This window comes from Pleurodeles waltl, chromosome 3_1 (assembly GCF_031143425.1).
Source record: "Pleurodeles waltl isolate 20211129_DDA chromosome 3_1, aPleWal1.hap1.20221129, whole genome shotgun sequence".
In the NCBI taxonomy this organism is placed as follows: domain Eukaryota; kingdom Metazoa; phylum Chordata; class Amphibia; order Caudata; family Salamandridae; genus Pleurodeles; species Pleurodeles waltl.
The window spans coordinates 1398819160-1398844127 of NC_090440.1; the positions used below are offsets into that span (position 1 = coordinate 1398819160).

The 24968-nt window shown below is 43.4% G+C and overlaps 1 long non-coding RNA gene across 1 annotated transcript in view; it reads left to right on the top strand.

The window, feature by feature from the left end:
• Nucleotides 1–22093, top strand: part of LOC138285241 (uncharacterized) — a 93379-nt gene extending 71286 nt beyond the window's left edge. Inside the window, exons 3-5 of the long non-coding RNA XR_011201548.1 lie at nt 7951–8051; nt 19566–19659; nt 21749–22093. This is a non-coding gene — a long non-coding RNA (uncharacterized lncRNA). The remainder of the gene's footprint in view (nt 1–7950; nt 8052–19565; nt 19660–21748) is intronic.
• Nucleotides 22094–24968: the final 2875 nt, after the last annotated feature.

Below are 24968 nucleotides of genomic sequence, written 5' to 3' on the forward strand. Positions count from 1 at the left end.
TTTTTCGGAATCAAAATAGATTCACTGGCTATGGAGACCCATCTGCTGGTAGACAAGAAAGTTGCCATGACAAATTTGTTAGATGACATGCTAGGTATGGCCAAAGTCACAGTTAGAGATATCCAAGTACTGCTGGGTCATTTAAACTTTGCGTGTAGGGTAGTCAGAGTGGAGAGGACCGTTTGAAGGCAGATGGGGTTATCTTTTGCAGGCTGATGGGTACCTCACCACAATGTACGCTTGTCAGCAGGGGTGAATGAGGACCTATGGATGTGGCGCATGCTCTTGGATTGCTTTGACGGGGTTCCCTTAAGACAATTGCCAGACTTGGAATGAGACTCACAACTCTTTTCAGATGCAGCATGGGGTAGGGTTTGGTATTTACTGGCAGGGTAGGTGGTGCGCAGAAGAGTAGGCTCAGCAGTGGAAATGGAGCAGGAGAAGCATTGCTTTTCTGGAGTTCTTCCCTTTGGTAGTGGCAGTGACCCTTTGGGGAGAGGAATTGACTCACAAGAAGGTTCTCTTCAGGGTTGACAATATGGCAATTGTAAATGTGGTCAACCGGCAAGCTGTGAGGGATGTACTGCTGGCCAGGCTGCTGCACGTTTTTGTACTGCTTTGTCAAAGGCATGATGTAGCATTTAGAGCGAGGCAAGTTCCTGGTGTGGGCAATGATACTGTGGATGCTTTGTCTCGTTCATAGTGGTAGAGGTTCCTTGGTCTGGCCACTGACGCTGATCTCAGGAAAGTGCAGAAGCCTCCAGACTTGTGGACGATAGAGACAAAGGATGCTTCCGCTAGTTTTGAATGCTCTGGTAGTCTCCATGCGACAGGCGTACTTGCAGGCCTGGTGAGAATTCATGTAGATTGGGGCATGCAGACGATGGGAGCAGTAGGAGAGGTTTGAGGACGAAGTTCAGTTCATACGGATGCTCACACAAAAGGGACAATCTAGGGTGACTATATTAGGCAAGCTGGCAGGGATCTCATTTATATGAAAGTTATGCTTGGGGTATGCTCCATTGGTAGAGGCACTGGTGAAGCGTATGCTGGAAGGTTGGGCTAGGGAAGTCAGCACCAGGAGGACAGCTAGGAGACCGGTGACATTAGTGATGCTCATAGATTTGGTGCCCTCATTATTGGAGCTATGTTTTAACGGAAAAGAGGCCTTGTTACTCAGAACAGGTATCGTATGGATGTTTTTTGGGGGCCTTTCGGGTGTCTGAGCTTCTGGGCAGTCGGGGACAGAAAAGGATCTTGTGGCCGGATGTTCAGTTTGGTTGGGACTCTGTATGGATTTGGCTTAGCAAGTCAAAAATGGACCAAGCAGTTGGGCAGCAGTGTTCCATTGAGGTCCTACCTGGACAAGCGCATATGCCAGGTAACATGGGCTCATGTGCTAAAAGCAAGGCAGGGGGCTCCTAGCGAACCAGTATTTCGGCATAGAGACAAACGGGCAATGACAGCATTTCAGCTGCTGTCTGTTCTGTGAAAAGCGTCCCATTCATTGGGCTTCACTCTGGCAGATTTGGGCACTCACATTTTAAGAATAGGTGTGGCAACAGAGGCAGGTAGGCATGGTTTGGGTAGGGACCGTGTCATGAGGGTGGAGAGATGGGTGTCAAATGCTTTTCAGAGGTATGTGCACACTGGCAGAGACACATGTTGATTACGTAGCTGATGACTGATGTTGTGTTTGTTTCTTTCACGTTCGTTAGCAGGTCCACCGAATTAGGTTTTGTTGATATGGCTGGTGGGGCATTCATTTATAAAATGGGCAAGATTACAAACACAGAGGGGCATTCATAGTGTCAAGTTGGGACTAGAACCAGTAGCGTACACCCTACAGTGGCACAGAAAAGGGGGGATGAGGTTGCCAGGGTTGTTACCCTGTTTGGTAGTGAGGAGCCAGTGTCCAGATGTATTGCTAGTCCACCTAAGAGAAAATGATTTGGTTGATGTGAAAAGGCTGCAGATCTTAATGAAGATGAAGAGAGATCTCAAGGGGATTCAGAGGCAATGAGCAAGTTGTCATGTAATTTGGACGGCGTTTGTACTGCATATAGGTTGGCGGGTGCAAGACGGCCGGGGCGATTGAGCGAGCGAGAAAGAAAATAAACAAGCCGAATTTTTGTAGGGAGCGGAGTGTTACATATATGGATCACTCTGATCTTCAGCTGGTGGATACAGTATTTTTTAGGGGTGATGGGGTACACCTGTTCTTTATGGGCATAGAACTCTACCTGTTGCATATTAAGGACCACTCATGCAGCATCGTTTGGGTCAACTAGCCTGGTCCCTGTGTTGGGAGGAAGGGCAGAAAAAAGGCCATATGGGGCTCTTTCTGGGTGACGGGGTCAGGGCAAGTTGACATGGTTTGCACTGTTTTAGGCTTGAAAGCGGCAGCTCAGGTGGGAAAGGAGAGGGTAGACTGGACTTCACCTGGACGAGCCAGGTTGTTAAAATGTTCAACAGGAAGATATGGTAGTTACAGTTGCAGAGTACTCGGATCTGGAAAATAGTTTTAAAACAGCAATTTCTCAACTACAAAAGGACGAGTACAGAATTGCAATACTGAATGTGGGGAGGTGGGAGGGTAGGGTAGGGGTGAGGGGTGTGTTGTAGATAAATCATATGTATAGTGAGGCTGTTAGTTTGTGAGGAAAAGGCCCAGGGTCCTTGTTTTGTTAGGAGCACCAGTTTTCAATAAAGCGGCCTTTTCTACACAGCACAGTGTCAGTCTCAGTTATGCTCCCCTTTTCCCTGATGTAACTTGAGAATCTGAAAGATAGGAAGCATGAAAACAAATATTGCTTAAGACATGCACTATTTGAGTGTGAGAGCTCTGTGGGTAGCAATGAATCCAAAAGTAATTATTACATTAGACGTTCATCAGTAGACAAAAAAATAAAATAGGCGAAAAATCCCCTTATGAAGTACCTGCTGGCATTGTATTATAAATATTAAAATGAAAAAGCGATATGTTTAAGAATCACAATTTTGTGAAAATATGGCTTGTTTGAGAAATCTAAAAAGCGTATTGTATTCCTTAGTTTAATTATCTATAATGTTATGTAAAAATGCAGAAATAAGTATTTTGGTGATAGAGCAGAAAGATTTCCTTTATATAATATTTTTTATATTCTGCTGTGCCAGGAGAATACAACTAACAATTTAGAGAAATCATGAACAATAACGTTAACAAAAAAAGTGCAATATAGTATGGTTTCTACGTTTATTACATACATTCATATATATACATACATATAAAAAAGTTTAAAGTAACACTATAGTTAGAGGGACTGTTTAGTTACAATGTAACATTTTATACTCTAAAAACCATTCGGTTTGGAGTTTGATTTAGTGTTGAATTATTTATGGTGTCTAAAGTTGCTTGTGGTAAATTGCCATTGATTTGTGATTGAATGTTTCTGACTACTACCTCCTTTATTAAGTTCAAAGATCTGGTCGACCTCCAGAGGGTGATAGATTAATGTTGGTGTTGATGGTGTCTCACCCGCAGATACGAGGTCTCTGAACCTGAGTTGGGAAGAAAACTTCCTAGGTTGTTGCGCTCCATCACATATTACAACCTTTATTGTATGGTTCGATTCACTGTAACGCCTCAGATTGAAGGCGTTATAATAAGGCCATAATTAAGTGCCCTCTGTTCCTGGGTATAATTATCTATGATTCAAAACCTGTCAAGTCATCAGAAGACTGACGTCCGCATCATAGGCTTGTAGTGGCGTGTCTCATCTATCCAGTTACCAAGACTTAACTCGAGAAATTCTTACAGCAAGATAAATAGCTTTCTCTGTTGAGAATGCTATTTCTTCTTCTAAATCATCAGCTGTGTTTGAATAAAGAAAATAAGAAAAATATAGATGTTGACATAGATGACAATAAATCACACCCGCGTTTGGGATCATCAAAGACAACAGAACTCCAAAGCGTGATACAGGGAAGTGGGTGTAAATAAAAAGAGGGTAAAAAAAACACATATCATGGCTCCCGATATCCACTACCTTTGTGTTGGCTGTTGATGCATGTCTGATATTGAATGTCACTGCTTGCTTTGATCGTGCACTTAAATGCCTCCTGTTTTTTTACCCACTTTTGAAAATTCACTGACTAGCGCTGTCACTCTAACCAAGTGGCAGCACAAAGCCGATACAGCCAGTCCGGACTGGCATACCAACTCTTCCGAGCAAGTACAAGATGCTGTTGGTTGGATAACCTTAAGGTAGTGTGTTCACAAACTCCTAGCAAGTGTAGGTAGATTCGGCCCATGTGGACCTGCACTGGCCGTCCATGAATCATAGCAATAATTAAAGGTGTTCAAGCATTTCACAAACAAAAGGCAGAGTTGGCGGCCTAAACCTAATGCGAACATCTCTGACCTACTGTAATATGTAAGTGTATATGCGCTCTAAAGTAAACAGAAGATGAATACGATTATCCTGGACATACGTTGGACACCCCTATTTTGCATAAATCGCAACGGATAGAAATGAAGGCGGAGGTCGGAGGGTATAACAGATAATGGGCCGTGAACCAGAAATGTCATCCTCTGTGGTTTTGGTGTGTCAAGTTCCCTGCCTGATACGTCCTCCGCCCTCGGTTCCACCAGTGACAGTTGGAGTCTGCAGTGACGACACAGAGGCTAGATTTACAGGGTTCCAATGAGGCAGATACCTTTAACGTAATTCTTTGAATTCATCTGCCCAAGCTTACACCTGTGTCTGCCTCCTACACTCTCCACACCACCCATTTGCCATATTATTTCTGCAAATTGTTTTTCTAATCCTCAAATCCAGACACAAAGCATAGGGTTGGTCTCTGAGAGTCTATGGTAAACGTTTCCATTATCAGAGCCTGGCAAAACTAGCCTTGCCTGCCTTAGGGAATGCATACATTCTAACATTTGCAATTCAAAGGAGGTCAGACAATGGTGGCAGTTTTCGGAGCCTTTCTAATGAAAACAAACAGGAACCTGAATGCTTGCAAGAAGCGCGCAGGCTGGCTGATGCTTTAAAGAATGTCTGCTGCTAGGAGAGAAGCACCTGCGTGGCTGCAGAGGTTTCTGATTCACTGCACTGCTTTTAAAGTGCAGGGAGAGTGTTAGACCTGGCATCCTTGGCGTGGGCTCCCCTCTCAGACCTCCTGTTTTGCTGACTTCGTATTTGCTGGCCTCAGGATTCTGCCCACTTTACTACTGGTAACCAGTGCTAAAGTGCTTGTGCTCTTTCCCTAAAACGTGGAAATATTGTGTTGTGATCACAAACGGAAGCACAACCGGTAAGTGCAGAAAACTCCTGTTATTAGTATTGATCTTTAGGAGCTGCCAACAACACGTCCTGTAATCTCCCCAACTGTCGCTGCTCACTCGTTGTCAGGACAACTCCTGCACAAGTACTTCATTGTTCCACATTCTCGTTAGAATGAACACATAACATTTGGACTCATCCCCAATGGGTTCAGAGTAAACTGCACTACATGTGCTCATGGTCTGTAAATTAAATGCTACTAGTGGGCCTGCAGCACTGATTGTGCCATCCACTTAAGTAGCCCTTTAAAAAGGATTCTGGGATGCCACTACAGAGCCTCTATGTGCAGTTTTGAGCTGCCACATTATGGCAAAATAATCCTTTTGGCAGGGCCAAACCTTCCTTTTAATACCTATTTCACCGCTAAGGTAGGTCCTAAGCAGCCCCAACGGCAGGGTGCAGTGCAGGGGTGAAACTAGACTGGGACTTCGAGAGGGGCTATCACATCAACCAATGGAGGCAGGGCTAACACTTGAAACAAGGAGGCGGAGCTATCCTAGGAATCAATACAACAAAACAGAGAGATAAAGGGGGTCATTCTGACCCCGGCCGGCGGCAGAAGCCGCCGGCCTGGCTGGGACCGCCAGAATACCGCTGCGTGGTCAAAAGACCGCCGCAGGTATTCTGGGATTCTCGCTGGGCTGGCGGGCGACCGCCAGAAGGCCGCCCGCCAGCCCAGCGGGAAACACCCTTCCATGAGGATGCCGGCTCCGAATGGAGCCGGCGGAGTGGAAGGGGTGCGACGGGTGCAGTTGCACCCGTCGCGATTTTCAGTGTCTGCATGGCAGACACTGAAAATCTTGGTGGGGCCCTGTTACGGGGGCCCCTGCAGTGCCCATGCCATTGGCATGGGCACTGCAGGGGCCCCCAGGGGCCCCACGACACCCCATACCGCCATTCTCTGCCTGGCGGCCAAAACCGCCAGGAACAGGATGGCGGTATGGGGGTCAGAATCCCCATGGCGGCGCAGCAAGCTGCGCCACCATGGAGGATTCCCCAGGGCAGCGGAAAACCAGCGGTACACCGCCGGTTTTCCGTTTCTGACCGCGGCTGTACCGCCGCGGTCAGAATGCCCAAGGGAGCACCGCCAGCCTGTTGGCGGTGCTCCCGCGGTCGTTGGCCCTGGCGGATTTTACCGCCAGGGTCAGAATGACCCCCAAAGTGTGCTTTTTAAATATAATGATCTAATTATAGCAAAGTTGTTTTAGTGGCCTTGGCAATGCTTATTGTCTATGGACAGAGATCTATAGTAAGAAGGGGAATAAGTAAGACAACCTAAAAGCAGTTTTTATAAATTTCAATCCAAAACACTTTAGAACCAGCTTTGGCAAAGGTATTTCAAGATAACATCTATTTTTTGCCAATTCTCCCAAAAAATCCTTCTGTGACTGGAATATTTTCAATTTCATCTTAAGAAAAACGCTCATGGCTGAATGTTGATCAAAGGTATGAGAGAGAGCAACATTTATTAATTAATAAGTGGGATAGAAGTAGCATATGACAGCTAATAAACCTGCAGTTTTAAAAGGCCTAATAGAGAAAATAACAGAGAAGTGAAAAAGGTGCACTGTTTAAATTGTGATGGACATTTGTGCCTACTAATCGTATTTTGATATCACCTTTAACATGTAAATTTTGCATTTATAAATGTGCGAATTATTATTAAATATTAACATGAAAGTATTATTTTCAAGTAGAAATTGTAGAAATAAAATGTATTACGAGTACTAAATGAATATGAATTAGAGACGCTTAAATTAAATGGATATCATAACACGTGTGGAAAAATAAATGCACTTTAAAAAATCGCTTTGACATAACATGAATGATGTTTTAGACAAAGAGATTGATTTGCATATTTAATTTGAATTTAAAGTGCGCAAAAGGTTTTTATTAATGTATTAATTGTATTAACGTACATTAGGCTTTCTTAACTTGACTAGGCCTGAAGGTTCATTTTGTAAGCAGTTATGGAAAATTGTATTTGTTTTCTTTGTCCCCTCTGATCTGAATTTTTCCTCTAGGCAGCAAGAGTAATGTTGAATTTCCTATTGTATTTCTGGAGAAGAGCATGTTTCAAGTTTAGTTAATGTAGCAATATTTGTTCTAGCTGTGTAATGGAGCAGGAAACTACAGCACTCATGTGTAATAATATTAGCTTAGTTTATTGGGTGCCATGGGAAAGGAACTGTAAGTTTCATATAATCAGAAAATGTAATATTTTGGCAGAACCCTGTAACTGGAGGAAGATGACATCACACTTTTGTAGAGAGAATAATTGTATGTATCAGAACTTCGTTGTGCCATCTGCAATGATTGGATGCTGAAACTGACGCCAGAATGTGCCCACCTCAAGGACCAATTGAATGGATTTTGGTTATTTTAATTAGTGAAGAACTTTCGATTTGAAATCAGTTCCCCTCAGAACCTTTTGTGAAGTCAGTCCGTCTTGAGATCTCTTTAGAGTCAGTTCTATGTTTGCTTAAGTCTGCTGTCCCATTCTCTTCTCTGAGTTTCCTGATAAGCTTTCTCATCATAATCTTAATTGCCCTATTTTGTAATGTGGTTCAGTACTAATAAGGCCAACTAATTCTGAACTGCTGATCTGTCCTTTGTGCAGCTCGTGTTATGCACCGTCCTGATGCTGCCTTCAACTGATGCCAGAAGCTGATGATCGCTCTGTCCGACGAATCAATGTTGTCTCCTGTCCCATGAAGAGAGGTATAACTAAATGTGGATTCTTGTTTCCCTTTTTAGTTAGTAACTTACACCATCATATTTTTGTAGTGAGTTATTTTAGTTAGGTGTTTTCCAAATTATTTTTGTCTTCTTTTATTTTTGCTTTTGTCGGCAATTGTTAGCCCGTTCCCACACATGCAAGTCCCAATTCTGGTTAGTATTAGGAATGGCCCGGCTCAGAAATTGATTGTTAAAACTGTAATTTGATGATTTACTGATGTCACCACCATCTGCTTTGAAATCCGCTAACAATGTACATTCTCTGTTGTTGCTAATCTACATAATTCTTTTAGAGTGTAACAGAATTGATCTTTAGCAGATTTAGGCCCATATTTATACTTTTTTAGCGCCGCATGTGCGTCATTTTTTTACGCAAAAGTGGCGCAAACCTGCAAAATACAAATGTATTTTGTACGTTTGCGCCGTTTTTGCATCACAAAGTGGTGCAAATGCGGCGCATAAAAAATATAAATATGGACCTTAATCTTTTTAGAAGTGTGGGTTAGCCTATGGTTTCCATGTATGTTTATAACTTTGTTTTGTGCATCATTTATGTGACATTGATTATGGGACTGTAATAAAGCCTTGAAACTTCATTCAGTTTGGATTTTGATTTAGTGTGGAAATATTCATGCTGTTTATTATTGTTTATGGTATAATGTCATTGATTTGTAATTGAATGACTACTACCTCCTTCACCAAATCCAAAGATCTAGTCAATGTACAGGGGGTGAGAGATTGTGTTGATGGTGTCTCAACTGCGCGCCTGTAGTTTCTGAACCCGAGGCAGGAAGAAAACTTGCATGGGCGCAGCAGCATGTACGTTTTCTGTCTGCTCATCAGGACATTGCAGCCCATGATTGTTTGTGGCATCACACATGTACAGGTACGAGAATATTGTGATTGGTTGTTAACCTAATGTGTGATTGCAAATCTCTAGTTTGATTCTGAATGCCTCTTCCATTCCTCCTTAAATTGAATAAATACATGGAAATCAGTTAGTGTTGTTACCACCTGTTAATTCCTCTGACTAGAATGTGCGGTATTCAAAAACAAAATAAAACAGTTGTTGTCTCACCACACTTTGAGCAGTTCTTATATGAAATACCTGAGCAACGTCCAGGAAGGACTCCACCAGGCTTAAAAAACTGACAAAATGGTACTTACCGTGGATTAACTTTAAAACACAGTTCTTCTGTTTTCTTTAGGTGGGAGAGGTATGCCTCTAGTTAGACATAAATTATATGTTGAGACTTCACATAGCTGAACTAACTCCCAATGTACCCATAGGTCAGGTGCACACCACCTGAGGTATTCCTCAGATGAGAATGCACCATCTCCAAAAGAAAAAAGCCACAACCCATAATCTTTGCTCAGTTTCTTTTAAAATGTGCCACCTGCCCTGCATTTATTGCCTGAGGGCACCCACTAAAATATATTGAACAAATATACATGCAAGATATGACGGAATCTTGCATTCTCTGTCTTTGTACTGAAGTTAACATGAGATGAATTTTCCTACTGGGTATTTGTAGATGTGGTGGAATGTGATAACTAGGCATTGTAACTCTGCTGATCAATCCCCAGGCACTTTAAGTAGCCCACCATAGCCCCAATACAAGTATAAATGAAATGTGGAGTGTAAACAACGCATCAGTAAATGCCAGTACTGGACGGTAACAACCCACCCATATTATCCAATTACAAGTTAAACCCCACAGAATGGGAAATTACTACTAGGACCCAAATTTACATGGCGGTATTCCGCATTGCATGCCCTTTTCATTTGAGTTTAATGCACATTTTCCAACTGCTTCCAGCAAGTGGTAAAAGTATACAGGGTGTTGTCGTAAAAGTGTGCAGGGGGCTGTTTTAAGGCATGGGTAGACAATGGGGGTACGAAGAGTGGTGGTAGGATTGGAGAATATTGGCTGGCAGGGGAACATCTTGTGCTTTGTCTGAGGTTTGTGAAGGGGGCATATAAAGGGTCCTGACTATAATGCAACCTTTTTCGACTGTGATATTGGCTACTGCATTTTTCCTGTCGGTAAATTCAGACTGGTTGTTCCTGCTCCCAGTAAATCTGAGTGTGGGAACACTGGACCTTTTATAATTGTGTGGTATGGGTTTCCACATGGGAATTCTGCTCTGCACAATTGGTAATCAGGGCCATTGCCTTTTATGGACATCTTGTAGGTGGTCCAATTATGCAGAGTGCAACTCCATGAGGCATGAGAAGCAATAAAAAAAAGACATCTTATCCTCTACCAGTAAATGGAATTTGGATGCACTCAGTGGCTGAAGTGGGCGGGATCTATTAGGAATGACATTCCCAATCTTATATAATTTTTACAATGAGTCTCCATACCTTTTTAAGAGAAACAAACAACCATTGCAGAATGAACCCCATCCTCAGGTGCCTCTGGCTGAAAGGAAAGGAACAGAGGGGGGTCTCCTGTTCAGGGATGCAAGCTGGAAATAATTATTAATAAAAGGTTTCCACACGGTACAGTCTGATAGCGTAGTGCTAAAAACATATATATTTTTAACAAGTTTGTTTCTTATTTTACACATGTAGGGCGGATTTACTGACAATGTACGCTGGGTTGGCATCACAACATTGATGCAAATAGTTGATTTAGGATTTACTTTCCAGTGGATAATGTTATTTGCACTGGAAAGTAGACCTACAGTAACACAAGTAGCACAGTGCTGCTTTGTGTCATGGAGGCGTACCATGGGTGGTACATGGGTGCTCCCATGCACCCATCCATGGCTTTGCACAGAAAAATAACACATCTCGAGGCCGGCTTTCACCTGGAGAAATGTTTTTTCCCACTTTGCATGCATGCTGCATCGTACAGCACATGTACAAAGTGGAAAAGGTGTTAAATTATGTCTAGGTATAGTATTTTGCACTGGAAGGGTACCTTTCCTTTGCAAAACCTATGCTTGCCAGAATACACATACCCTAAGTATTGTGTTGGCTCATTTTAGCATAAAGTGTGGAAGCACAAGGGGAGAAGAAAACAGCACCAAATCTTTGTAGATATGGCACTGTTTGCCATAATTGGATGCTGCGCTGCGTTGTATAAACAGTAAACCCACCTTTTAATCTCTGCACATTTTTAGGCTGCCTTTCTTATACTTTGTGCAATATGCACAGAAACCTGCATATTCACAGTGCTTTCAGTTACAGGCTGGGACCGAAGAGCACAATAGATATAGATCACAATTCTAGCATGCCCAAACCAGGATTCAGTTGTGTGACTGTCATGCTACACCCATAGGCCACTGCAGTGACCCCATTACCAATTCAGCTTTCACAGCCTGAAAGAACGCATTTCACCACAGAGTATTTTGACATTTATTTTTAAATTAAGGTGTGCTTTAAATTTTGTATGCATTTGCCTGAAGATTAAATTACGACAAAATAGTTGCAGAATATGTTGTGATTCTGGTGGGATCAAAGTTCCCATTGATTTTTTATGCACTTCGAATCATTTGGACATAATATGGGATTTTCCTTGAGGCCTCATCTCCAGTGCAGTCCAGCACAGATCAGATAAAGATCTGTGTGTATCCTGGAAGCTGTAGAAGCCCAGGCTGACACACACGAGGGAAGAGGCTAAAGCCTTTTTAGCCCAACGGGTGTTGCGCCCCTGGTGCAATGTATTTAAAAGTAGGACATGTATTTTTTAGTTTTACATGTCCTGGTAGTGCTTATATGTGTTTTTCACTACTGCACAGCCTATCTTTCCCACAGGTTAGCATTGGGATTACCTTATTACATGTTATAGGTGTAATTCACAATCAGAAAGAGATATGTTTTTCAAGTTTGGTATCTCTGAAATCACAATTTGAAATCACAACTTATGGTGGTAAGATTTTACATTGCAATTCTGAATAAGTCACTTTAAGAAAGTTGGACTTTTCTCCCCCTAGCCATTCCATGCATGCTGCCTGTCTCTGACTACATGTCTGGGGTGGCGAATAGCTGGGCTTTGTGTATTCTCCTTAGACAGCCACACACAAAGGTAGATTAGGTGTGACTTGTTGGGGCATCTGTGTCCTGATGGCCATCCTGGGGAGGATGAGAGAGAAAGAAGCAGTGGCATAATGAAGCTGCTATAGGGAAGAGAGTCAACACTCAGATCCAGGAGGATGCTGGTCACTCTCTCTCAAGTCTCTCTGAGAGGATGGACCCTCAGCTCCATGATCAGATGGTTCTGCTCACTGTGGTAGGAAGCATTTCAGCAGGGTTGGCACAATCCTTCCCTCTTCTGTCAGACAGGTCAGCCTCTGGACACCTCAGGTCAGAGAGACAGTTATTTCTACAATATCAAGCTCCAGGTAATAACCCCTAACCTCTGGGAAGGCTGCAAGGCAGACACTGCTCTGGGTGCACACCAGTCCTGTTGGTATTCTATAAAGCACCTTTTCCTTGGGCAAATAGTTGGAACTGGAACAACAAGTGGGTCAGCACTTTTAAACACATAACTCAGACAGGGGATGTGAATTCTATGTCTGTACTTTGAATACTGGTTGAGGTTGCTTCTTCTTTGTTGTGTTATTTACAGGCTGTCTGTCAGACACATCCTTTGTGTATAGTGATGCTCCTCACAGCAAGGTTGTAGTATGCCATAACCACAAGAAATGTCAGGAGTCAGAAATATTCTTCTATGTTAAAGTTTAATCCACACTTAAGACCCACAAATGCTCTACAACTCATCTGCCTTCAAAACACCACATACATTCCCCCAAATCCCAGAACCCTTAAGTGTGACATAAACACATTCTAATATAGTACATTAATTGCAAGTAAAAGAAAAAGCATAAGCATTTCAAAATACAAATAAAAGAAAAGGTATAAGTACTTCCAACCACAATCTTCATGTAACCACATCTTTTTTTTAATAAACAAAACAAAGAAATTCAATACGTAACATAATCTCTCAACCTAATCGATACAGTTCTTGTTGTACTGCTCCTGACCAAGCCATCACAATCGCCACCACTGGTCCTCCCAAGCATTTCCATCAACTCTCTAACATCCTCACTCTCTACTCCCAAATGTACAGCATCATCCTCATTTTGTTTGTTTTGCTTATCTGGTGGAGTACCGTAATTGTACCAATCATTTCTACTCATTTCAATATGTTCAGACTTGCATCCATGTTGTTTGTCAGCTGTGATGCATTTGCTTTTTACTAAGCTTTACATGGGAATATTGGTTCCACCATCCTGTATTCTTAACAACACAGCTGTCTTGGACACTTCACCAGTTTAGTAGGTTTGAAAAAGTTAGACTCCCCTTTGACTACTCACATAGGTTTTTTTTTTAACCAAAACCCAATCACCAGAAATTAAGTCCAATTCCTTGACACATTTCACTTTGTCAAAATACTCTTACTGGCAATTTGTTTGTCCCTCCTGTAGTGTCTTGCATGATTTAGAAAGGAATCTTTCTGGCTCTGTGAAGACTCTGTATCAGTGTGACGTAATCTTTAGAATAGAATGTAATAAGAGCTTGGTTCGAATTTTGGAATTTACAGGTACACAGAGAGAAAAATTGATGTGTGATATACAGCTCCCTGTGCTCCCTAGTTATTCAGCGGGTACTAGGCTAGGGAAGACGCTACAGCTGGCGATGAGATAGGTGATAAGTAACCAAAAGAAGAAAGTGGTCTCCTGGAGAGTTTGCCTTGGTCCAAACAAAATGCTTGTGCGTGCCATGTGTGCCTTTCTCTAAGTGCTGAGTCCACTTTTGGTGTGTGTGGAGTCAAAGCGCAACTCCAGCTGCTGTGAAGCATGTGAATGGAAAGAGAGCTTCACGGGAAAGTGTACACATCATGGTCAAGAAATTACAATCAAGATTATACAAAAGGTACTGCACTGCCACGCAAAATAAAGTTATACAATATACAGAGTGTTAACTCTTAAAGGGGATTCAGCCAGGTTTACAAAGCACAGTTAAAGACAATGATCGTAAATTAAATATTGCTTCAAGGCAGAGATCAATGAGGTGTGAGACAATACAAATTGAAATGTAACAAGAAAAAAATAGATGCCCTACTGGGTCTGAAAAGCAGAGTAATCACACCCCAGTTGAGGGTGGCCCCAAAAGAAGGGCCAAGGTTTGTGCTAAAGGAGCAGTCCATATTTACAATGGGCAGAGACTTGGCAGAAGGCCATTCTGCCGATGGAGCCGATCAAGGATGTCCGCCAGGTCAGCCCTTCGCAGGGCCAGGGCCAAGACATGAGTGGAACTGATTTTCAGTCAGAGAGGCTGGGGAAAGCTCCGATCCAGATGTCAGTACATTCCATACTAGTCTACAGTGCTGCCACCTTCCTCAAACCATCTCCATCATTTGACACCGCCAAAAGTCAGCATATTGGTGATAGATGGACTGCATGGATAGAAACATTTGAAGTTTTCATAGATGCACTTGAAGAGTCTGATAACAGGATGATTATCAAATATCTCAAAGATCTTGCTGGTGATGGTGTTAAAGAAGTCATAAAGAAAATGCTAAGAACTGATGAAGTTGCATACCGTCAGATTAAGTGTTGAATCTCAAGTTTAATCCAGTACCAAATGTTGACTATGAACAATATATTTTCAGTCAAGAACGAGTGAAAGAGTTGGCGAAACAATTGATGAATTTGTGGAAAGACACAACACACTCAAACACTGTAATTTTAATGTACTTAATGATGAAGAAGCCATGTGTCTTAGAGTGATCACTGAATGCTTGTCCAATTCATTCAGATGACAGATGCTGAGAGAAACTCTTAGGGCCAGATGTACAAGGACCTAGCTCCTCCTTGCACCACATTAGCATAATTTGTTTTACGCTAATGTGGCTCAAAGGCAATTTTCGCCTACAAGATTTCACTGTGACATTTTAGGCATCACTTTTAATGCCTACTTAGAGCGTGCATTAAAATGACGCACCCATATTAACCCCTGGGCCTCTTTGCACTTAGCTACACTAACGTCAAAATTTTGGATGCTAGCGTGGCAAAGCTCCATTATAATGTTAAAAATGTTGACGCTACTGTTCTAACGACTGCCATGGTGTGCCATATTGTAAATACGGTGCACACATGGTGTTGTTAGGTGGGACAAGGGCGAAGCAACAAAAGTGGTGCATCAGTACTGATGCGCCACTTTCTTGTAATTCTGGCCCTTAGTCTGGAGCAAGTGTTGATGGCTGCCAGAGCTGAGCAACGTACTGAGACAAGCTGCCAACATGGAGGCCGGAGGTGCCCAGAGCAAGTCAGTCATGAGTGTGAAAAGTAATTTGAAAACAGACAGAAGGACACAAAGTGATGTTTACACACAAAAAGATGTGGATTTGCTTTTCCAGATGAAGGAAAGTATCCAGCCATTAGTCAAATATGCACAGGCTGTGGCAAAGAGAACTATTTTGTGACAATGTGCAGAGCAAAGGAAAAAGTAAGATCGTCACAGCGCAAACAGAAAATGGTCACTAGAAAGTTCCAAAGTTGGACGCACGCCCATGAGGCCAAGCGGTGAAATAGGCAAATAGATGCTAAATTATGTTATCTTTGTCTAAATCATCGTCAAACAGTTCTTCAGCCTCAATAATAAGTGAAAGTGAAGAAGGGGATTGTGCCATGTCAATGCTTACCTCAGAAAAATATGCACATTTCGAACTGATTGCCTGTGAGGAGAAAAGTCAGTCAAAGAAAAATCAACATGCCAAAGCAAAAAAATCATACAAACACTGTCCAAAGATTATATTGGAAATAAATGGATGTTCAATACCTTTCATTATCGATAGTGGTACCTCAATAAATATACTGTCTGAAGAAAAGTACAATGAACTCTCTCCTTTACTGCGGCTTATGCCATCAAAGACCAAAGTATACACATGGGCTGCATTGACGCCCATGAAGAGTAGACGTTTGTTTATAGCAAATTGAAATATAAGAAAACAAAAGTACAAGGACAAATCAATATGCTTCAAGGTACAGCTTCAAGTGCCTGCTTGCTCAGTTTCAGCACGACTGCTGACATGAGACTGATTTCAGTGAATTACAATATGAATGCTCATCACAAATTAGTAAGTCAATTATTGAACATTCACTGGTTCAATGCCATGGGTTTCTCACATAGTAATATTACCTAAAAAGGACCATGCAGGACCTGTAAACATATGCGTTGACATGCTTCATGTGAACAAAGCGATTGAACGAGAATGACATCCAGGGCTGCACACTGCTGACATGATCACGCAATTGAATGGTGCCAGTCTTTTCTTGACCTAAATAAAGGTAATCATCAGTTAAAACTTGAGGAAAGTTGCAGATGTATCACATCCTTTTCCACCCATGTTGGTTTGTCCTAGATACAAGAGACATGGGGACAGATTTACAAGGCCCTAGTGCCTCCTTGGGCCACATTAGCATCATTTGTTTTACACAAATGTGGCTCAATGAGGCAAAAATCACTGTGCCATATTTACAAGGTGGTGCAGTGCATGCGTTGCACCACTTTGCGACCCCTTGTGCTACATTATGCCTGCGCCAGGCATAATGTATGCAAGGGGGCGTTCCAGCATTATGAGGCCTGCAAAAATGGATTTCATTGCACCCTTTTTGCTGCACTTTTTAATGCCTGCTTAAAGTAGGCGTTAAAAGGATGCACCCATTGAAACCATTGGACCTCCTTGCACTTTGCCACACTAGCATCAACATTTTTTACGCTATTGCAGCAAAGTGCTACAATGGCGTAAAACATTTTTACGCTACTGGCCTAACGTGCGCCTTGGTGCACTGTACTGTAAATACAGTGCATCCATGATGTCATTAGGTGGCAGTGGGGGACGCAATAAATATGGCACATCAGTAGTGATGCGCCAGATTCTTGTAAATTTGGCTCTTAGTTTGGGTGTGATTTTGACTGCAGAACTTTTCCAAGACATCATACAGCACCACATAAGACCGGATTTTAATGCGTTCAATACTAGTGATGACATATTAGTTTTTTAGAGTTACACAGAAGGATCATGGTTGAGACCTCACATAAGTATGTCAATCCTTCAGTGATGCAGGTTTAACCTTTAATGCAGACAAGTGTGAGTTCAATAAGACCAAACTTTGGCCATGTCTTTTTGATGGGGGTATGACACCTGATCGTGCTCCATTACGAGAATTACCAAAGAAAAATGTTACTTTTAAATGGTCACGAGGATGCAAAATAAGTTTCAAGAAAATCAAACACAACATTGAAAATGCTACAGAAATGACGTACTTCAATCCCAAGCTCCATACCGAGACACTAGCCTCTTCAGGTTAGGCACTATACTTGCACAGCGTAGTGGATGCTCAAATGCAAGACAACAGATTGTGGCCTATGCTAGTTGAAATTTGTTCAAACAGAACATGCTTACTCACAGTCTGAGAAAGAAAGCTTGGCTGTGGTGTGGGCTTGTGAACATTCCCTGTACAGAAAGCCTTTTACACTGGTGAATGATCATCAAGCTTTGCAGACCATCTTTGGCAAGTCAAAAGGCAAGAGGCCTCCTAAAACTGAATGATGGAGATTACTATTGCAAGAGTACAATTGTACAATTGTGCATTGACCAGGAAAAGACCCTAATCCTGCTGATTATTTTTCCAGAGTGCCAATTCAAGGGCATGGTACGCCATCAAAAATGGCTGAGGCCTACATCAATTTTATTGTCAAGTCAAGTACACCACCTGTTGTATTGCTAGCCCAGATTGTCGTTGCCAAGAGTCATGATAGTGACCTGCTGAAGTTACATTACATAATTACATATCAGTCATGGAATAGGCACCTTTGACCCTTCAGTAATGATGGAGAATATCAAAAGTACAAGAATATTAAAAATGAATTGTCCATTACTCAGAAAGGAGTTATACTGCGAGGATCGAAAATCCTAATTCCGGAGAATCTTCAACAGAAGGTGATTGTATTGGCTCACAAAGGACATTGTGGTGTTGTTACAACTCAACTTCCCTGCGACTAAGTTTAGTTCCCATACTTAGATGAAAGAGTTGAAAAGGAACTCAAGGCCTGTCACGCATGCAAGTGCCTGTCAGCCAAAGTTACTCAACATACTCAGAACATGTCAGAACTCCCTAAACATGCCTAGGAAAGAATAGTCATTGGTTTCCTTGGTGGGTGAGCTTAGGTATGATTTCATGGGCCATCCTGGCAGGATAGGAGGGAGGAAATGGACCCGGCCTCACTTCTACCTGAATAGGCTGTGTCATGTCTCTAGACCAAGGGCTGCATACCCTATAGTGAGTCTGGAGCCAGGGCAGGAATGGCAGGGCCTCTGTGCACTTCAAAGATCTGTCTTTGAAGTCTCCCCAACTTCAAAGGCATCATGTGGCATATGAACTGGACCTCAGACACCACCATTTGAGTACACTTCTAGACCTATGGATTCTCTGCCAGGAAGAAGGACTGTTGTGCTGCTGAAGGACTGAGAGTCTGCTGAACTGCACTCTGCTGGACTCCTGCTTTGCCGTGCTGACCTACTGCCTACTGCACTCTGCCTGGACTGGACCTGCATCACTGGAATCCAGTACCCAGAGTGAATCCAAGGGCTTGTTGCCTGGCCTCCTGATCTGAAGTCTCAGGCACATAAAAGACTGCCATCTGTGAGTCTTCCCTGCCAAGTGGTGCCACTCCAGTCCTGGACCCTTGAAAGTGGGATTAAGGTGCTTTCGCAGTGGGGCCAACATAACCTCTGCTGAGCGAGGCTTCCCTGTGCAGAACTGACGCATCTCCTGAAGCGTCTGCTGCCCCTTCTGTAATACCAAGTGCCCAGGGGGGTGCACAAAACCGACACAAATACCCGTTTGCCCCTGGGGCACTTGTGTAATACGGGGCCTGATGTCTGTGAACGTAGGCCACAAAATAAAGCCTACATTTTCCATACTTCATTGGTATCTGTATACGTTTTCAGTCAGCCACTTAATCTACACACGTTTCAATGACAGCCAGTCATAAAGTAATATGATACATAAAAAACACTCTTCCTCATCAAATCAATGTGTTTTTAATTGACACCTTTCTCTCAGTAGTAGTGACCCAGGACATGACTCTATGGTCGTTTAGTCCCTTCCCAACACTAACATGTTTCCATACACTCACAGCATTTGTGTTGCAACATTTCAGCACTCTATGTCTCCCTCCAAAGTGCAGTGACACAAAATACCGCTCTTTCTACACTACACCCCCCCCACCCATCACACTACCTCAGGGAACATCCTGCAAGCAGCAATTTAGCCATCTACCGCCCGTCTGTTAGGTAAGCCTGTGACTATGATACATTTACTACTATCTATCCCCGTTCTCACCATTTCTTACTTACAACAAATGTCTCTGCATTATAATTTTGTGCATGTGAAAGAAATATGCCAGAACCTCAATTACAATTATTTGCATTTGCACCATCCGCAATAACCACAATAGTTGTTATCATTCTGCAGCTCCTACATGATGGAATGAACGTCCAGAGTCACCTTCAGGCAGAGTTGGTCAACAGCTGTCATCACACAAAGCAAACAACCCTGGCAGTGTTAGGTAAGACTCTTTCTTGTTTCTTATCCATGGGCACATACCAAGCAACTGATACCCATATGTGTCAATGTTATTTTCTATCTGTGTTTCTTGAAGATTCAACTGTTTCTTAAAAGTACTGTACAGCATGTCTTGTTACATATGCATCCTAGCCAATGTCAAGGTAACTACTCTCAGTTCCCCTTCCTTGCACTGCCTGAATATTGTCCGCCAGATAATGATGGAGTTCCATTTATGAGCAGAGGACAGCATGTGATTCTGGGAAAATTCTGTTCTTCTTGCAAGCTTCCACCTCTGCAGCCTCCAACACTGAAGTGGACAAAGAGATTGTCGGTCAGAGAGATGAGGACACTGCAAACATCACCTCACTGCCTGCTAGCAATCTCTCTCCTAAGGCCGTCTTTTGGGCTGCATGTTCCAAGGTACAAACGATAAAGCCGTGGGTGCCTGTTCCAACCACAAAGGGCTTACCTATAGTCACACTTCAGCCTGTATATACCTTGGTTGCCTATGCTATTCCATCTTCCCCAGGTACAAAACCTACCTTCACTCCATCTTTGTACAAAAAAGAATTCCTAGGTGAATCTGACTTTCCTCCCATTAAGCAACCTCTGCCACACAATATCCCAGGAGGCAACATACAACGTGCAAGACAACCAGCTTTCTTTATGAGATGGCCATGCATGCAAGGTGTAAGGGGGGTGACATGGGTACATGCTGTACTCCGATAGGGTCAGTGTTTTCAACAACAGTTCCCTGTGTAGAATGAGATTCATGAAATGGGGAGACCATGTGCATCATCTCCACCCACTCAGAAAGTTGGAGAGGCAAACTGTGTCTTGGAGAACATAGACGGTGGTTTCTAAGACATAATGAAGTTGCACTGGAAACATATTGTGTCCAGGGGTTGCAAGGCACCATTCCACGGTCATGCAGGTAATTCAGACCCTCTCTCAAGGGTTTATTTCATGTTTAGACATGCCTCTCAGGTAACTGGGAGTCAGCAGTCACCTGCAGGGCCCAATTCCCCACCAGCCCCTCCATCAATCCACCTGCTTCCAATACACAGCCTAATCCTCAACCCAGTGTGTGCCCAGTATGACCCATGTGGGCATGGGCATCAACCAGCATGAACACCGTCACGAAGGCTACATCCTCACACAATAATGCTTTACTTAATTGTTCACGATTCCAGCACATAATATGTACGCATAATATGTTACCTTTGATTAAATAACAGTCACACTTACTTTCCATATTTGTGTCATCTCATGTAGTGGGGACCGCAACATTGTGAACCGGTGCAGCACCATGGCTGGAATTCCACCATGACTTGTGTGTGCACATTTAAAACCTTTTCGAAGTGGTTGGTACCTGCGCGTCTCTCAAGAGCACAGTTACTTAACCTATGGCTGGGAAACTCCAAAAACACAATTACCTACTAGGTAACAACTTCTTCTCAAAATGTGGAAAACCAAAAATGCGATCAGCAGGTCTCCGAATGAAAGCAGCAGGACGTAGAGTTAATGGATTAACATCTAAGCAACAACATAGTATCTCTCATATTCATTCACTCATATACCTCAGTGATTTAAGCACCTTCTCCAGAGGTCTGTCTATTACATACATTTCACTCATGCCTTACCTGTACCTTTATTGTTTTGTGAAGCTCAGTATAAAACTTTCTGGTACACAAAAGACAAAACTACTTGCATTGCAGAGGCAGGTTTTAATGCATGATGTGAATGAAAGAGTGAACCCTCATGATAAATGTAAGCATCGTTTACTTTTAGCTGTATATGTGAAGCAAACCGTTTTTAATGGGCAGGATAACTTTGTAACATTTTTAAACAAATGGCTCCAAGTTAGGTATAACACTTTAATCCAATTCTGGCCTTTTAACCAACAACCCTATGCATGCTGGGCTTTTGAAACACATAATGAAATTGTGAAAGCAATTACGAGTCCCAAAATGCAGCATGCTGATTGATGGTTGTAAAGCTGAAGGTATTATGTGATGAAGTCAGTCAGAGACTAGTAAAATCCAAAATACAATTAAATTCCTGACTCGCCCTTTTTCTTCTTCTTGTAGTTCAATCAACATGCCAGAAGAGACACAGAGAAAGGAAGAAACAATGTGTAGGGACCCTTCTTCATAAACCCATCCTCATCCTAGGGATTGGTGTAATTTGTGTGATTTAAGTACCTTCAACACCACTGTGACGCGCTCGGTTTTCAACAAGTGTCTCAGGTGCTGTCTTTCATGGGCCTCCGGTGATCTGATATGTACCCCTGCCTGAAGATGGGTGCATGTGCGTAATTTTATGGAATGTGTTGTAGAGTCTTCATCGTGTGCCGTTATTGTGCCAGTCAATCTTAAAGACACCTATATCCATCTTCAGGCAGTCAGTATGCACATCTGCAGGTTTAACAGAATCACAACAAATGTAAGTAAGATATAAATAAATATAGATTTATATAATATTTTGTTGACATGAAAAAAGAAAATGAGGCCTGAGGTCTGGGGATGGCGTGAAGAAGTAAATTGTTATAGAAGCACAGTAAACTTGTAGGAGGTCCTAAAAAACACCTGAGAATGTTGGGGTAAATATCTATATACACTAACCAGTTGCAAAAATGAAGAAAAATGTCAAAAATAGTCCCAACAAATGTTGAAAAGTCTCCAAAGTTCCAAATGCCACATAAGGTCCAAAGAGTCCACCATAAACAAAAGGTCAGTCCCCCACACCAGGCACAGTCTCTTCACAGCTATCCTGGTTTTTAGAGCTGGCTATCCTCTGCATAGGAGACCTGGACTACATAGAGCCCCTCATTCAGTACAGTCACTGAGAGCAGCGGGACAGCACAAGACACTTCACATTGGGGTACTTTGCAGGGAGAGCGACACTGGCGCTTACAAAGACAGCAGGAGGGAAGGGATAGATTTTAACAGGAAAGGAACTTGCTGATGTTCAAACGGCCAGGTGGCAGGAGACCCCTAGATGTTGGTCAGTCTCCACCTCTTGGTGAGCCTTGACCACTGCAATGTCTCCCAAGCTTGACTACTTACTAGGAACCCACCAACCCATGGCCTCTTGAAACTCAGCCAGGATGATGCAACAATGGGAAAAATGTATGGTAACATAAGGGGACTAATACAGGTGAACCTCAGCCTTGACTGCTGACCTTTCTGGCAGGCACTCTTTGGAACAGGAGAGGTGACAGGAAGTGCAGCTGCTGTTTCCTGACTTGTGTGGCTTGGTCACTGAAGGAGGGGGTGGTTACAGGTCTTATGAATAAAGATGATGCGCTGAACATTGGAAGGGGGACTAAGAGACCCAGACTGCTCTAGGCACCAGGAGGCGGCCATCTCACTGCACCAGCTGCCCCTAATCACCTTGCCAGCAGTATTATAAAGCACCAGGGGGACAACAGGGCACAGGATGCGCTGAACATTGTAAGGGGGACTACGAGTCCCAGACTGCTCCAGGTCCCAGTAGGTGGCCATCTTACTGCACCATCTGCCCCTAATCACCTCGCCAGCAGCGCTATAAAGCACCAGGGGGAAAACGCAGCGCGGACGTGCTGAACATTAGAAAGGGACTACGAGTCCCAGACTGCTCCAGGCCCCAGGAGGAGGCCATCTCACTGCACCAGCTGCCCCTAATCACCTCGCCAGCAGCACTATAAAGCACCACGGGGAAAACGCAGTGCGGGTCACCCGTCAGAGCCAGAAGGAGGCTGGGCCACCCCTATAACATCCATCATTGTCCGTACTATACCCCACAGTAGTCTAGGCGGCAGGGGAAGCTGCATACCGCCTCCTGCGGTGACCGGAGGTGTACTAAATGATCTCCGCTTTTGGCCGTTGGGTGCCAGAGATGAGGCTGGGCTCACTTATTCGATTCTTATTTGCAGTCTTATGAGCACTGGGAAGTTTGCTAGGAGATATGTGCTTGAGCCTCTGGTTGGTGCTTGCCAGGGCCCCTACTTTAATCTCGCAGCATGCCTAGAGCTAAGACATCATGTCGTAAGACAACTGGCAAGGCCGCCCCCGGGCCTACGAATTCTATAGGTCAAGTAGGTCCCTGCAAGTCAAGTATGGACAGATCTATAGTAAGGGCTGTGGGGATAATCGATAAGGAAATTGAGCTGGGAGAGCGTCAACTTTCTGTATCCTCCCTACGTTCCACACCCTGGGGGTGCTAGGGGCCTCATTAATAGGAGCTTCTAATAATGAAGAGCTGGTTGGGAGGGGAGGTAGTAGTAAGGTGATGCCCTGTGATGGTCCTGTGGCAGTTGGGATTCAGGGGGACGTGGACGAGCCAGATCAGGCTCAGAGGCAGGAGTATGATCCCCTTGTGTTTGGAGCCCTGGATTTAGTTCCCACAAATAATACAGGTTATGAGCTGGTAACAAAAGAGAAGAGGACACAACCAGATCCCGAAAGGAATGATAATCGCTTAAGTTGTGGCAGTATCCAGTTTTCAGCCCAACGCTCTATTCCGTCCAAAAAAGAGGGGGCGGCCCAAAGCTCCATCCATTCTAAAAAAGAGGGGGCAGGTAATGGGAAGAAGCAGGTACGAGGGCAGGCTCAGGGGGAGATGTTTGCACAGATGGAAGAAAAATTATGTAGCATCCGTGACTTAAAATTGCAGCCTCTAATCGAGCGTCTCAAATCGATGGAGGCTAAGATTAAACGATTTGAGTTTAGCCACGACAACAGAGATTCCTTCACCAAGCCTAGGGAGCGAGGTTGTGGCAGGACTCATGACCCAGATGGAATCCCCAGCACCCAGATAGCATGCCCAAGAGAGAACGGAGAGGAATCATTGATCCACCAACCAACAAGTAAAGGAAGAGGTCCACCTGTATTTAATGAACTCCCTAAGGGACTTATCCAAAGCCCAAGTAGTGGACACCATGTGTGTGATAAGGAAGGGGTAGGAGACCGTGGCAGTGGATCTGAGGAAGCTTGGTCTGTGTGTTTGCGTACTGACACCTTTGATATACGGCCTAGCATTCCTCCGGAGTGTACCCCCTATATTATTATCCTAGAGAATGTTCCTCGGTTACCTAGAGGAAGAAGTGAATCGCATAACTCATTACTAAATAAAGTTGCACACTGGTTACGGAAACAGTCAGGCTGGCCACAGATCCTCTGTGAGGAAATTGTCACTACCCGAAGGGTGGCATGGGTGGGTCCTACGCCAAAAGCTTCACATTGGGACTGAATAGTTGTGAACTTCAAGTCACCTAGCAGTGTCCAATCCCTGTTAAATATGATTGGTGGTAAAAACCAAGTGAATGGG